General features: G+C 45.9%; 1 protein-coding gene across 9 annotated transcripts in view; it reads left to right on the forward strand.

Annotated features, from left to right (window-relative positions):
• TLN2 (talin 2) overlaps positions 1-13,071 on the forward strand; it is a 424,186-nt gene that overhangs the window by 207,139 nt on the left and 203,976 nt on the right. The window lies entirely within an intron of this gene.

The following is a 13,071-nucleotide window of genomic DNA, read 5'->3' on the forward strand; positions in this document are numbered from 1 at the left end:
CATGGTTTATCCAAGTATTAGTCAAAGCAGTGGAAGGGGTATGCTTTAAATTTTCTGAAAGGTAGTGGTAGTATTTTTTTTTTTAATATTTTATTTATTTGACAGAGAGAAATCACAACTAGGCAGAGAGGCAGGCAGAGAGAGAGGAGGAAGCAGGCTGCCTGCGGAGCAGAGAGCCCGATGCGGGGCTCGATCCCAGGACCCTGGGATCATGACCTGAGCCGAAGGCAGAGGCTTTAACCCACTGAGCCACTCAGGCGCCCCAAGGTAGTGGTATTATTAAGAAAACTAGAAAGCTGCTCAAGTCGGAAGGAACTGGCCTAAATTTATTTTATTTTATTTTTTTTAGTAGAGCCATAATTTCTTTTCGATACTTGTTTCTTTGTAATAAAAAGGAAAGAAATCAAATGGAGGAATTATATCTGCCTGTTTATCAAATAGTTGCTGAGTATCTGCCCAATGTTGAGAATAATAAATAATTGTGGGCCCTCAGAGAGCTTACCATGATATGGAAAGTGGGCTCAGAAACAGTTACTCAGTGTTCAGATTTTATGGAATACCTACTCATTCGCCAAGCCCTGTACTAGGCCCTGGAGTCACCAAGTCCTGGGTGTTGAGTACTGTCTGTGAGGGGAATAGAGGGTGTGACAAACTGAGTCATGAACAAAGGATAGACTTCCCAAGGGTGGAAGGGTAACTTTTTCTGATGCCATCTGGAATGCTACCCTTCTCCCTCATCTACCCAGTCCTGTCCATTGTGTAAAGCTGAACTTTTATCTCACCCTCAGCCCGATGTTGTTCTTAACTGATTTCACCCAAAGTTTGTCTTCATCCTATGGATCCTTCTGGTCCTCTTGCCATTGTGTCTACTTTTCTTTCCCTAGTCATCTCTGCACCCAGTATGGGGTTCAAACTCATGACCCTGTGATCAGGAGTCCCATGCTCTTCTGACTGAGCCAGTCACGCATCCCTCTACTTTGTTGTTGTTGTTATTGTTGTTGTCATCGTCATCTCAGCTTCTTGGTTACCTCTTAAAAGGGTCTTTTCTCTGGGGTGGGTCAGGCATGTGCTGTGATGGCAGAAGCCCACTGAATTCAGCACCAGCCTTGTTCCATCTCATTTATTCCCTGAAGCACTCAAGACAGTGTCATTATCAATGATGGGTAAATAATTACGGATTAACTACCTATCAGCCCCCCTCTTGCTTTCATTATAGCCACGGGTCTGGATTCTTGCTGTGTCCATGAGATACTTGTGCCCTAGATAAGTAGGTCTACATCTCAGCGTATTTGGTTGAATGTGAGAGAAGATTCTACAGAAGGTCGTGAAAATGAGTCAGTTGAGGAATGAAATATTGAATTGCTTGGCATCAAAAGGCCTGGGGAGCTTCTTGTTTCTTTATACAAGGGAAGGGATGATGTCACAAGGAAGATAATCATTCTGTTTTATCAGAATTAGAATAACTGAAAATTGTCTTGTGTGGTAATGGAATTTATTTAATTCCTAAAGAGAAGTGTGTACTATGACCATAGCCAAAATCAGTCAAATTCAAAAAATAAGTTTTATCGCACCAATAAAATGCTCACAGTCTCTTCCATGCTTGCTATAGGAATCCTAAGTTCTACACATCTTCTTTCCCACCATCCTACAGTGATAAGCATTGTTTATGCCTCAATTAGTTTTATTTGGTGGTAATGAAGTAAAACCCTGGTAGATGTCCCCAGCTTAAGAGCACTCCCCAACCTCAGCACGACCTAGCACTGTTGTGACTGTGGGTAGAAATTATCATACCAATATGCCCGTGTGCTGTGCCTACACCAATATCTGCATCTATACCTACGTGTGCATGTTAATAAGCACAGCATATACAGAATTTCCCTGTAGATAATTACATATATTGACTATATTGTTAGTTTGTGTCAAAATGGCTACTAATTTCCTGTATTGAAGAAAATTATACTAATTGAAATCTGAGTTGAACCGTAATTAACTTGGTGTATTAGTTTACTGAGGGCGGCCATAATGAAGAACCGCAAACTGTGGGTTAACCAATGGAAATCTATTGTTTCTGGGTTGTGGAGGCTGGAAGTCCCAGATCAGGGTGAGCTTCTGAGGGCTGAGAGCAAGGAGGGTCTATTCCAGGCCCCTCTGCTTGGCTTAGCTGCCATGTTCTACCAGAGTCTCCTCACATTGCCTTCCCTCTGTGTGTGTCTCTGTGTCCACATTTCCCCCTTTTATAAGGACATCAGTCATTTTGGATTAGGGCCCACCCTAATGACCTTGTTTTACCCTGATTATAAATATCCTGTCCAAGCAAGGTCCCATTCTGAGGTTCTGGAGGTTAGGACTTCACCAGTGAATATTAGGGGGTAGGAAACAGTGCAACCAATAACACTGCGTTGGGTGTTGTATTTGAGGGTGGGTATCCGTTTTACCAGCCATCACTGTTATGACAATACTGTAGCATAATCGCTGTAGAAGAGGCGCTCACACTTACAAAGTCAGGAAATTCTTCAGTCCTCCCGTTTCCTTAAGGATCCTTACCCTTTGTTTCCCACTCTTGATTGGTCTCTGCGTTTCTTTTATTTTTCCAGCTGTATCCTAAGTTTTATATGTTTTTGAAATTGTTTTCCAAGAATTATTCCAGGTTGTAGACACATTGTATACAAGTTGTATGCAGGTTGTATACAGGCGACACTGTCTTTAAAATAGTAGTTTAAAATACTGGGCCACACTCAACTGTGCTGTGAAGAGTTTACCATTTAATGTCCTCTCCCACGGGACATGTTTGTTTCTTCCCTGTGCTCTTGATGAAGTAATATTTAGGTGTATAGATCTAAATTTGATTGGTTCCGTTATTTGGAAATGTAAATCTTATCCATAACTGACTGATAAAATTGGCAAGGCTTCTGATTTGACTTTAGTAAGTAAAGGAAACTGGTACTCTGTCAGAGTACTTCAATTTAGTGTGTTTTTTTGTAATTCCGGTTTGATCCACGAGGCAGTTCTAAAAACTTGAGCTGACAGAGAGCAAAGCATTGATAATTACTGTGTATGTCCACTGCTTTCTTTAGTAGAGTCTAGTCCAGTCCTTTCTTCTGTTACTTCTATTCTTAGCAACATATTTTAGAATTTATGTTAAACGTCTATCTTTCCTCTGCATCTTTTCTGTAAATCTGGTTTATTGCCCATGCCAGATGTTTTCCCCCTGGTCACGCCTGTTGTCAATTCTGTCTTTTGATACGGTCCCTTGCAGCCTGAGCCCTTGCTAGCAGGATCATTCTGTGGGCTAGATTGAACTATAAAATCTAGATTGATTATTGGCTTTCTTGGTTGTTAATGCATGTTCATTTAGCTAACCCATAAATCAAACTGCTGATATCTGTAGACTCAGATTTTTTTTATTGTCTTAATATCTTCTGGGGTTGCTCCTTAAAAATACTGATGATTCCTTTAAAAAAAAAAAAAGTCTAGCTTAAGAAAATCTGAAAGAATAAAAATTTTTAAATAGAAAAATCGTATTGCCATCTTAGTTTATAATAGCGAAAACTTACAAGTGGCTGACACATACAAAAACAAAGCTAGAGCTGAGTAAATTATGATGGCTTACACTGTAATATCATGTATCTATTTTTTTAAAAAGTTTCTAGAAACTGTACAGTCCTGTGGGAAAAGATTATTGTGTAATTGCAAGGGGGAAACATCAGAATACAGAATTACATAGAGCATGTCATCTCAGCCACATGAAATTAAGCATAAACAGAGGAAGATTGTCAAGATGTTAACATGGCTCATGTTTGGGTGGGGTGGGACCATTCACCGAAGCATGGATAATGACAGATTAGGGTTTAAGCCTCCCCTTCTCCTGTGGACGCCTGTTACTTAAGAGACGTAACCCTAAGCCTGATGATCCAGGGCAGATAGGACTTCTCTAACTGAACTGTTGAGTGACTTCTCAGAACGCAACGCATGACAATTCAGTTATTAACAAAAGTCTGAACAATATATACATTTTACCCATTTTACTGCTCTGCTAACACAAGCACTATGTTCATTTTTCCATGACGTCTTCCTGTTTTAAAAACAGTAGGAGGCAGAGCCCCCTCTATCAAATCCCATAACCACAGTGTCCTGGTCACCTTACCTGGGGGACATCTGTCGTCCTTAGCATGGTGGGATGTTGAAGAGCTGGTGACCTGATGTACAGAAAGGGTTTAGAATCCATGCAGGCACATAATTGGTTGTATATGTTTGCTGCTGATGATTAAAAAATGGAAAAAGAGATGTTTTAGTTCCGCGTTGAGAAGGGAAAGCCACAGTAAAGATTTATATACCCTGCAGACAGCTGGACTTGACAACTTCTCTGTCTGAGACGGAGATAGACCGTAGGCTAGATTGAGTTTAACTGAGACGTTTCAATTTTCAGATATAAAATGGGAGGTGATCTTGGAATGAGTGCCCACAGAAAATGGGGACATTCCGGAAAAATCTCATCTAGTGTGTGAATGCTGTATTGGGACTGTGGTTCGACCCTGAGTCTCCAGAAACGTGTATTTCAATCAAGTTCCTTGCGTTAGTTCAGTTCTCCACACAAGTACCAGATTTCAGGTCTGAGCTCTAACAGAAATGCCCTTCTGATTTATGGTTCGTGGATTAACATAGATAAGCCTCGAGAATATGTTTTTAATATTCCCTTTTCTCTTCCGCCCTTGCCAAAACCACACTCTGTTGCCTCTTTCAGTGATGGATGGTGCTGTGGGTTTGCAGTCTTGATCTCACGGGTCAGAGGTCAGTGCTGAAAACCTCTGTAGCAAAAGAGATTTGGAGGGAAGGAGTAGGAGATTTCTCCGAGTCTTAACCGAAAGCAAGCGTGGTGGTGTGCCCTGTTGCTGCACAGCCCAAGTGCAGGTTGCTTTGGCAGACAGTTTTCAATCTAGTGGATGCTTTTTTAGCATTAAAAAACCCAAGCATGAGAAAGGGGACCCGAGAAGGAACTTGGAGTTCTTTTCATTCATTCTTCCAGGTTCAGTGTACCACACGCTGAATATTTTTCTCCAGATCGTTGCAGAACAAAGCCCTCTATTTTTCCCAAGTCAAACCCAGTCCGACTGTACCCATCCCCGTGCTGTTTACCCTAGTGACTGAGCTTCTGTTTATCAGCATCTGCAGCCTGGAGAATCTGCAGCCTGGAGAATCTGCTTTCCTGGGATTTTACAGCCTTGTGACCAGGGGTCAGAAAAGAAAACAAATAAGGGGCTGAGTGTATTCCCAGTTATCCAAACAGAGAGTAAATAATTCACAGTTCTCCTGGTCTTGACCTTCACTTTCATTTTTCTTCTGCTATTCCTTGGACTTGACCTTTTATTTTTCTGTCCCATGTATTTTTGTAAATAGCCTCCAGTCATTTGAATGAGTTAGGGTCTAAGAGTTCTAAGTCAGGATTCGCTTTGGAGCCTTCTTCGTCCTCTAACTTGGGAAAGGGAGCAAATAGCAGGACTGCAAGGTGGAATCCAGGGGGACTAAGACGTGGGGATGATTTATTTCGTCTGAGCAGCCATAGGGGAACAGTGACATTGCTGGAAAGCTGGTGCAGCCTTCTTAGTGATCTGAGCAAAACGAAGGCATATTCCACAGGAATACTCTATCCTCCCAGACTCTCTATCTGTGAAATGGGGATGCAAAACAAACAAAAAACAAAACAAAACAAAACAAAACAAAAAAAAAACTGTTATCCTTTGTAAACTGTTGCGCATATGAGGTGAGTCTGTGGAAGGGCCCTGGGACTCTCCGGTGCCAGATAAACACTAGAGCACCTCCTGTTGTTGCAGTGGGGACCTGAGCTGGGGAGGGCTGGCACTGAAGCACGGATTATGGCTGAGTGCTCCACCGGAGAGGAGCGGGATTCTGTGCGGGGGATGGTTGGAAGGACTAGTTTAGGAAAGCCAAGCTTGATGCTAGGCTTGTAGGTTGAGTAACGGGGAAGAACTGGGTGGCTGGTGCATTTCAGAAAGAGGTACGCCACAAGGCCTAAAATAATGGAGGTAGTTTTGTAGGAATTGAAGATACATAGTTTTGTTAACATTTTAGGTTCTTACAGCGTGAACGGGAGAAGGCAAATGAGCGGATGGGAGGCCCTGACCCTGGGGCTGCGGGGTTTGGACCTGATGAGTTGCACCTTTCACAATTCTGTGTGTGTGTTAAAATTCTCTCTCAGCACCATTCGAACACTATGAGCATGTAGGTGTCTGCTCCGCTTCCTTGAGTAGATCTTCTTCCCAGGCTGCCCTTTATCAGCTCTGCCAGAGGTCTGCATCGATCTGTAGGAACCCCCTAACTCCTTAGAACTTCCAGATGATCAGGCATCATCTTTAATAAAGGGCAGCTCTCAATTTGTGTGGAAGTTCTGAAATGCAACATTTTTAGATGGTACTAAGTGAGCGGTACTAAGTGCAGCAAGACTTCACTGGGAGGACATCTTTAGGACCAATGATCTCCTTCATGATGGAATTTCACATGCCTGTGCCAAGAGCTGAGTGGGAATGGGAAGGCAAGTTGGAGGCATCCAACTTATAGTTGGACTGCGTACGTAGCTGATGATTGTGGCAGCACGGGAAGGTCTGGTTGTGATTTCCTAGCATTAATCTCAAGATGACAGTTTCTTCATCGGAAAATGGAAAACAGTGTCAAATCTTTTCCCATCATTGTGTACTCTGTGTTGTGGGCATGCTCTTGGGCTTCGTTCTTGGAGGCAGGACAGCTGGCTGGGCCCTCCCCCCATGCATTAAATACAGTCTGAGCCCTTCTCTGCGGTGGGTGCTTTGCAGTGGGCATGGCACATGGTCCCCGCCCTCAGGGGACCGCCACGTGTTCCCGACTGATTACTGACTGGGTTCTCTTTCTAGGTTCTCATTGGCAGCTGGAGAACTTCATCTCCTAAGCCATAAGGTTAAGCTTCCATGGTCCACGGAACAGGTTGTAGATGAGTAGAAATAGTAGGGCCTGCTGGGTGCTGGGTGTTTGTCCTCCATTCATCCATTTGTCATGCTATTAGGGTAGATAATTCCTAATGACTAACTTAGAAAAAAAATTTGTTCATGTCTTTCCCTGCAGTACATCTTAATTCCACAAACGTTGCCTAAGCATCCCCCGTGTGGCAGACATTGTACTAGGGCTGAGATGGTACAGTCCTTCCTGTGGGAAGATGGTGAGAGAGGGAGACCCGGCACATCTAACGTATCCCCGATGCCGCCTTGTGTGTGTGTCTCAGTGCGGGTGTCCTGGGGGCGGGCGAGCACCTCAGCGGTAGCCTAGTGGGTGAAGGGGCATATGGGGCGTTTGCAAAGCAGCTCTGGGTGCCAACCCCTTGGCTGGGATTTTTATTGACGTGCCCCAACTGCTGCTGAGCTCACACCTGTGTGGGTGGTTAATCATTTCCTCTCTGTTCCTTTATCGCCTGACCTTTTAACGGTCATTTCTAGTTGAGGTATGCAGAGTCAAGCAGTGTCCTGACTTTCCTCCGTGAAGAACTAAAGAGAGATTCTTCTGTGAATGTTCTCCTTGCTTTTCTGGTCTCCCCACTCTGGATGCCCAGGGGGAGCAGGACCATCCTGGTCTTTTTCTTTGTGGAGAGGAAATCCCATCAGCCGTGTTTATGTACCATTTTCCCTGAGTTTAGGATTAGCTGGAGTTCTCGCTCCAGGGTTGTGAATGTGGGGGACTGTACAGGGAGCCTCGCTACTCATACTCTCCTCCTGGGCTCTCACTAGTTGGCAAGAGGGAGGTGTGAGGGGCCCAGTGGGGGAGGGGCAGGGTAAGGCCTGTGGCTCCCTGATGAAGCTGGCTGCAGGTGGGATGGAAATGGGACATTATTCCTCCCCGAATGAAAGGCAGCTGGCTCCCAGTGAACAGTTGCGTTGACTCATCCTTCTAGATGGTGACACAAGGACCCCTAGAAGTGTCTGATGAGCGAAGTATCAGATACTGAAAGTTCTGTGTTTGAGTTGAGCCCCAAGGGCACCTTAGTACAGACAGCCTAGGAAAGCAAGATAGAGGGCAAGACCCTGGTTTTTGCTTTTGAGGCACCTCTGGGGAGCTATGATCTTATCATAGGATGGCTATTTACTCATTGACTGAGCTGTTCCCCCTTCCTTGCGAAAGAGCAGGTAAGGGGTGGAAAGAAAGGAAGCTCTTTTCTGGCATTTCTATCAGAGAGCAGAATTTGTTCACTGGAGACTGAGGTGAATGATAGGCCTGTGTTTTATACAGACTTTTGGTTATAAAATGTTGCTGTTCTCAGGGCTATATTCTGCCCACTGAGGGGAGAGCAGGTACAATCGTCATTACTGGGTACAGTGGTCTTCTAGTGAGTCAGAATGGAGCCAGTGGCTGGAGGAAGACAGAGGAGAGGGGTAGTGGTCATCCTTACTTTCTTCAAGATCCGGGGTCCTGCTGAGGCATGGTAGCCTGGTCCTGTTGTCCTGCCAGCTGAGTACGACACCTCTGCTTACAGGAGAGTATGCAGGGCCCCATGGCCCCTCTCCCAGGTCGCATCTGGGCAGAGTTGATTGACAGGCCCCAGGGCAGGAGTCTACTTTGTTGCCAGCCCTGACCCACACCACGGGGTGCACTTCTGCTCCCTGAGGCTCTTGGACTAAGGGAACCGACTGACGTCCAGGATAGCCTGAGTACAGGATTCGTTGTTCCACAAACACACTCGGCTTCATGGCTCATCCTTGGATAATTCTTCATCTCCAAAAAGCCTTTTGAATGACTTGAACAAGGATGAACACAGGAGCTGAACAGTGAACAGGGTCACTAGAAGGGGAGCGCTGTCTACGCAGGGATCTTGACCGTCTTTGCTCCGTAATGTCTGTGATCATGTCTACTACATAATAGGCATAAAATAAACAGCAAATGGAATTCTGCAGCTCAGACAGTGGCTGAATAGAATATGCTGCTTCCAGTGTTTCTCCAGCCCCTATAGCTAAGAAGAGTAATAACAAACCTGTACCTGGTACCTTGTGACTTTGACCTGTGTTCATAGATTTCTGTAGTAACCTTAGGAGGTTCCTAGGAAGAGGAAAAAACTGAGGCAGACTGCCGTTAAGCAACCAGCTCAGAGTCATGAACTGGTAAGGCAGGAATGGAGTTGGAGCACCTCAAAGCCCTCACTGGTAAGGGCAGAGATCGAGGGGTGGCTGCTCATCCTGGCCAATGGCGGGCATTTCTTCAGCAAGGAGGAGCCTTTGGCTGAGCTGGGCTTGTTTGTTCCAGGGTGGACTGGCCGGAGCCTGGGCCGGATCCTGAGCTGTTTACAGCTCCCTGGGACTGAGAAGTGTTGACATTAAAAGGAGAATGTCTGGGTTTCACCCCTGGTTCCATTGGCTCAGCTACCACAATGGATGGCACAGAAAAGTTCCACGTTGGCCCCAGGTGACCTTCACACATAAAATCAGGACAGAAATGGTCCCAGTGAGAAGAAATTATGAAAAGGAAAATAATGTATCTTTTATGAACTTTATACCCTGCCTTTTAGCAAGAAACCCAAACCGCAACAAAAAAGGACTTAAGACCCAGCCAGCTAGCATACATTCAGATTGGGGTGAGAGGAAACGGAGGACAGGATCATAAAATAAAGACGGGAGTTAGACTACAAAGCACTTGACTTTGAGCCTTGTTGTAGCCACACCAAAAAAGAAGGAAACCTGCTCCTCTGTTCTAGGCTCCCTGCCTGGAGAGGCTGGAATTAGCCAGAGGGTTGGAGTACAGGAAAGGAGGTGAGGCTCCATTTGTAGGCTGCACCCATGCCCTGAGAACATCTCCCTGGAGAGGGAACAGAACGTTAGTCTTGATCATGGTGTGATTTTCTCAGGGCTTTAGTGGATGTATAGTGAGACTTCTCATAAGAGCTGAAAACACATACTCATTCTTATTTGACATATGTTCCTGTATGCTTTGGTCCTGTGATCTTTTTGCCATAAGCCAGGACTATTAAATTCAGCACGTGTCTGCTTCGCAAGTAGCTCACTGTGCTGTGCGTGGGGCTAGAAACAGCTCACTGCCTTGCTGCCTGCGTAACTGCGGTTAAACCACCATGTGCCTTGATTTCAGATCTCATTGACGTGTGCCTGTGTCGATCATCTTCTTGCATGATAAAAATACCGTGTCTTTCACCTACATGCAAATGTATAACCTTGTAGTTGATGAGCATTGTTACATACCTGATTATGCATGTCTAAAACACTCCCGCAAAGGAAATCATCGGTGTTGTTCCACGCTTCGTGTCGGGAACACTGAGAGCCTGGAGTAAGATGGCGACACTGGCCTTTCAGTCTTTTGGCCACTGAACAATGCTCTGCGAGGGACTGATGCTGGTGGTTTGGTGTTCTGTGTTACGTCAGCCACGTTGTCACATTTGAAGTGGTAGAAGAGATGAGAACATGAGTCTCGCAGGGAATCTCCAGTGTCCCTCCTGATGCTGAATGTCTACCTTGAGCTAAGGATAGTCATCTCCATTCTGTGGCTTGTCCTGTGAGATGTTACGAGGAGAGGACAGGGGAATCCCGGGGGACTAGTTGGCCAAGCATCCAGTGTCTGCGGGGCAACTCCGTTCATGGGAGCCAGTCCCACCCCTGCTCTCTGAAGAGCAGAAGGAGGAGAAATGGCAGGCCTGGGAAGGAACCTGGACCCCAGGCTCCTTCCCAGTCCCGTGCCCTTCCCTTGCCTACTCCTCTCAGGCCCAGAATGGAGATCATGCACGCTGAGGAGCCTGCCTCCTGGAAGGGCACTTAGCTGTCTTGGGATTGCCTCTTGGGCCACTGTCAGGTGGAAACCTTGTCTGTACAGATGCTGCGCAGATACGGAGTTTGTAGCAATTACACGATACATACTTCTGGATAAAAAGCCTGAAGGGCATGAATGGGAGTCATTGCTTGTTGCTCCACTCCTGCCAGTAGGCCTCCTCAAGAGACAGGCAGACGAGTCCGTACTTGCTCCGCCAGCCCCTCCTCTCCTCTCTCTCCTGAACTGCTACTCTGACTACCACCTCCCCCGGCCCCCCTGCCAGCTGCTTCTTACCTCAGCTCCCAGAGACCTCCCTGCCAGATTCGGTGGTTTCTCCATCCACATCTTCCTTGGTCTGTGATCAGCACTTAGCACAGGTGCTCTCTCCCTCCTACTCGATGCACCTTCTTCTGGGCCTGCCCTCTCTTGGCTCTCCTTCTTCACCTACCACTAGGCCTCCCGGCCAGTCCCTACCTGTCCTGATTTTAGAGCACTGTTCCAGGACTCTGTCCCCTGTCTCTCTCTTCCTCACTTCCCTGGATGATCTTTCTAGTCCCGAGGATTGAAATATGAGCCCCCCCTACCACCGCGCCCATTATGTGTCTTGTTTTGTATTTGACCCTGTTCTACTTCTCCACTGAATATACCCCAAAGAAGCTCCTTAGAGAGTTTTCACACCAAACCTGTGCCTCTAGCAGCTTCCCCCACATGAACTAGTGGCCTCTTCGTTTTTCCAGTTGTTTTGGGCAGAGACTTTCCTTCACTGCTGTGTATGTTCTGCTTCTCTCCTTCTGCTTCCTAAATCTCTGGGCTTCTCTCCTGTGTTTCTTGTTGACCCACAGGCCTAGGTTCTGTCTGGTCTTTCTGTCTGCTCCCTGCTGTTCCATCTGCCCCTTTCTCCTCCCCTATGTGTCTTCTGTTCCCTTTTGAGCTCCAGTGTTTACGGTCTTGCTGTTACGTTCTGCATTCAGCCCCATGTCATGGCTCTGTATTTTCCTTTGATGGACTCTCTCTTGGCTTGGCTAGAGGGACCATGAATTTGCTCTGCAGAAGGCCCAATTATTAGCCTGGGAAGGGCAGCCTTCATGAAGGGACACTTAAAATACTTCCTCTTCTCAGGGAATGGAAGAGATTAACCATCCCATCCTCTCTGGTTCATTCCATAAATGGCCCCCACGATAGAGTTCCAAGATCTTTACCACTGACCATCAGTCATGCTCCTGAATCTCCGTGGTTCGGGAGACCTCACAATTATCACCAGCCCCAGGGGGGTAGACTGTTCCACAATAGACTATTCCAGATCTAATGAGATCTCTACATTATAGTAAATTTGTCAATTGATCTCTAGAGTTTAAGTTTTCCCCCAGAGTTGGGTAGACCCCTTCATCTATGGCTTTAAAAGTCCTTGATATTGAAGGTGGAAAATCCCTGGATATTTTGAACCTTCTGCCTTATCAGCAATGGGGCCACTGCCCAGGCTGTAGTAACTGATTCAATTTGCAGAAGAATCCCAGTGAACACAGCTGCTGTTTATTGAGAACTCTATCTTGACGTTTTTCAGGAAATATTTTCACAGGCAGTTCATTCAAAATATAAGTAGAGGTCAAAATGACTTTATAGTGGTTGCTTGGTGTGGCTATATGTAAACGCTACCCATGGATTCCAGAACATCTGTTTAAAAATGTCCTCTGTCTCCAGTTGACCCAGTCACCTGTTGTTAGGAAGCCGGCAACCAATCAAGCATGTGAAGAAGTGATGCCCTGGGGCACCCACAACCTGGGCCTGGTCAGCCTGCGGCCCTCTCTGCTTCTTGGCTGCCTCATTGCTTCTTAGCATTTGCATTCTTAAGTGGGAAGGGGGCATCAAGGCAGCTGGGGTTCAGCTTCACTACCTGTAGGCTCCCTAAGAAAACAAGGGATGAAAACTTGAAATTCCTGTGGATTGATGTTATCGGTGCAGTGCAGGGATTCTGATGGCTCCTAACTCTGAAACCTGTTGTTGTGTTTGCCAGGATGACAGCCAGCTGGGCATGTGTCAGTTGCAGGGAAGGATCCTCTCTCGTGTGCCTGAGCAAGGGGCATTTGATGGAGGCTGGCTTGGGGTTGAGAGTTAAGATTCTGGCTACGGAAGAGAGCAGGTCATCAAAATAAGCCATAAGCTGCCAACTCAAAGGAAATGGACCAAATTTTTGGATTTAGGTTTTAAAAAGAAGTCATTTATGAAATAAAACTTAGCCTTAATCTGTATACTTTCTAAAGCTGGGTGTGGGGTTCCCACTGATAACCCCTT

The sequence above is a fragment of the Meles meles genome, chromosome 6 (assembly GCF_922984935.1).
Source record: "Meles meles chromosome 6, mMelMel3.1 paternal haplotype, whole genome shotgun sequence".
NCBI lineage: Eukaryota > Metazoa > Chordata > Mammalia > Carnivora > Mustelidae > Meles > Meles meles.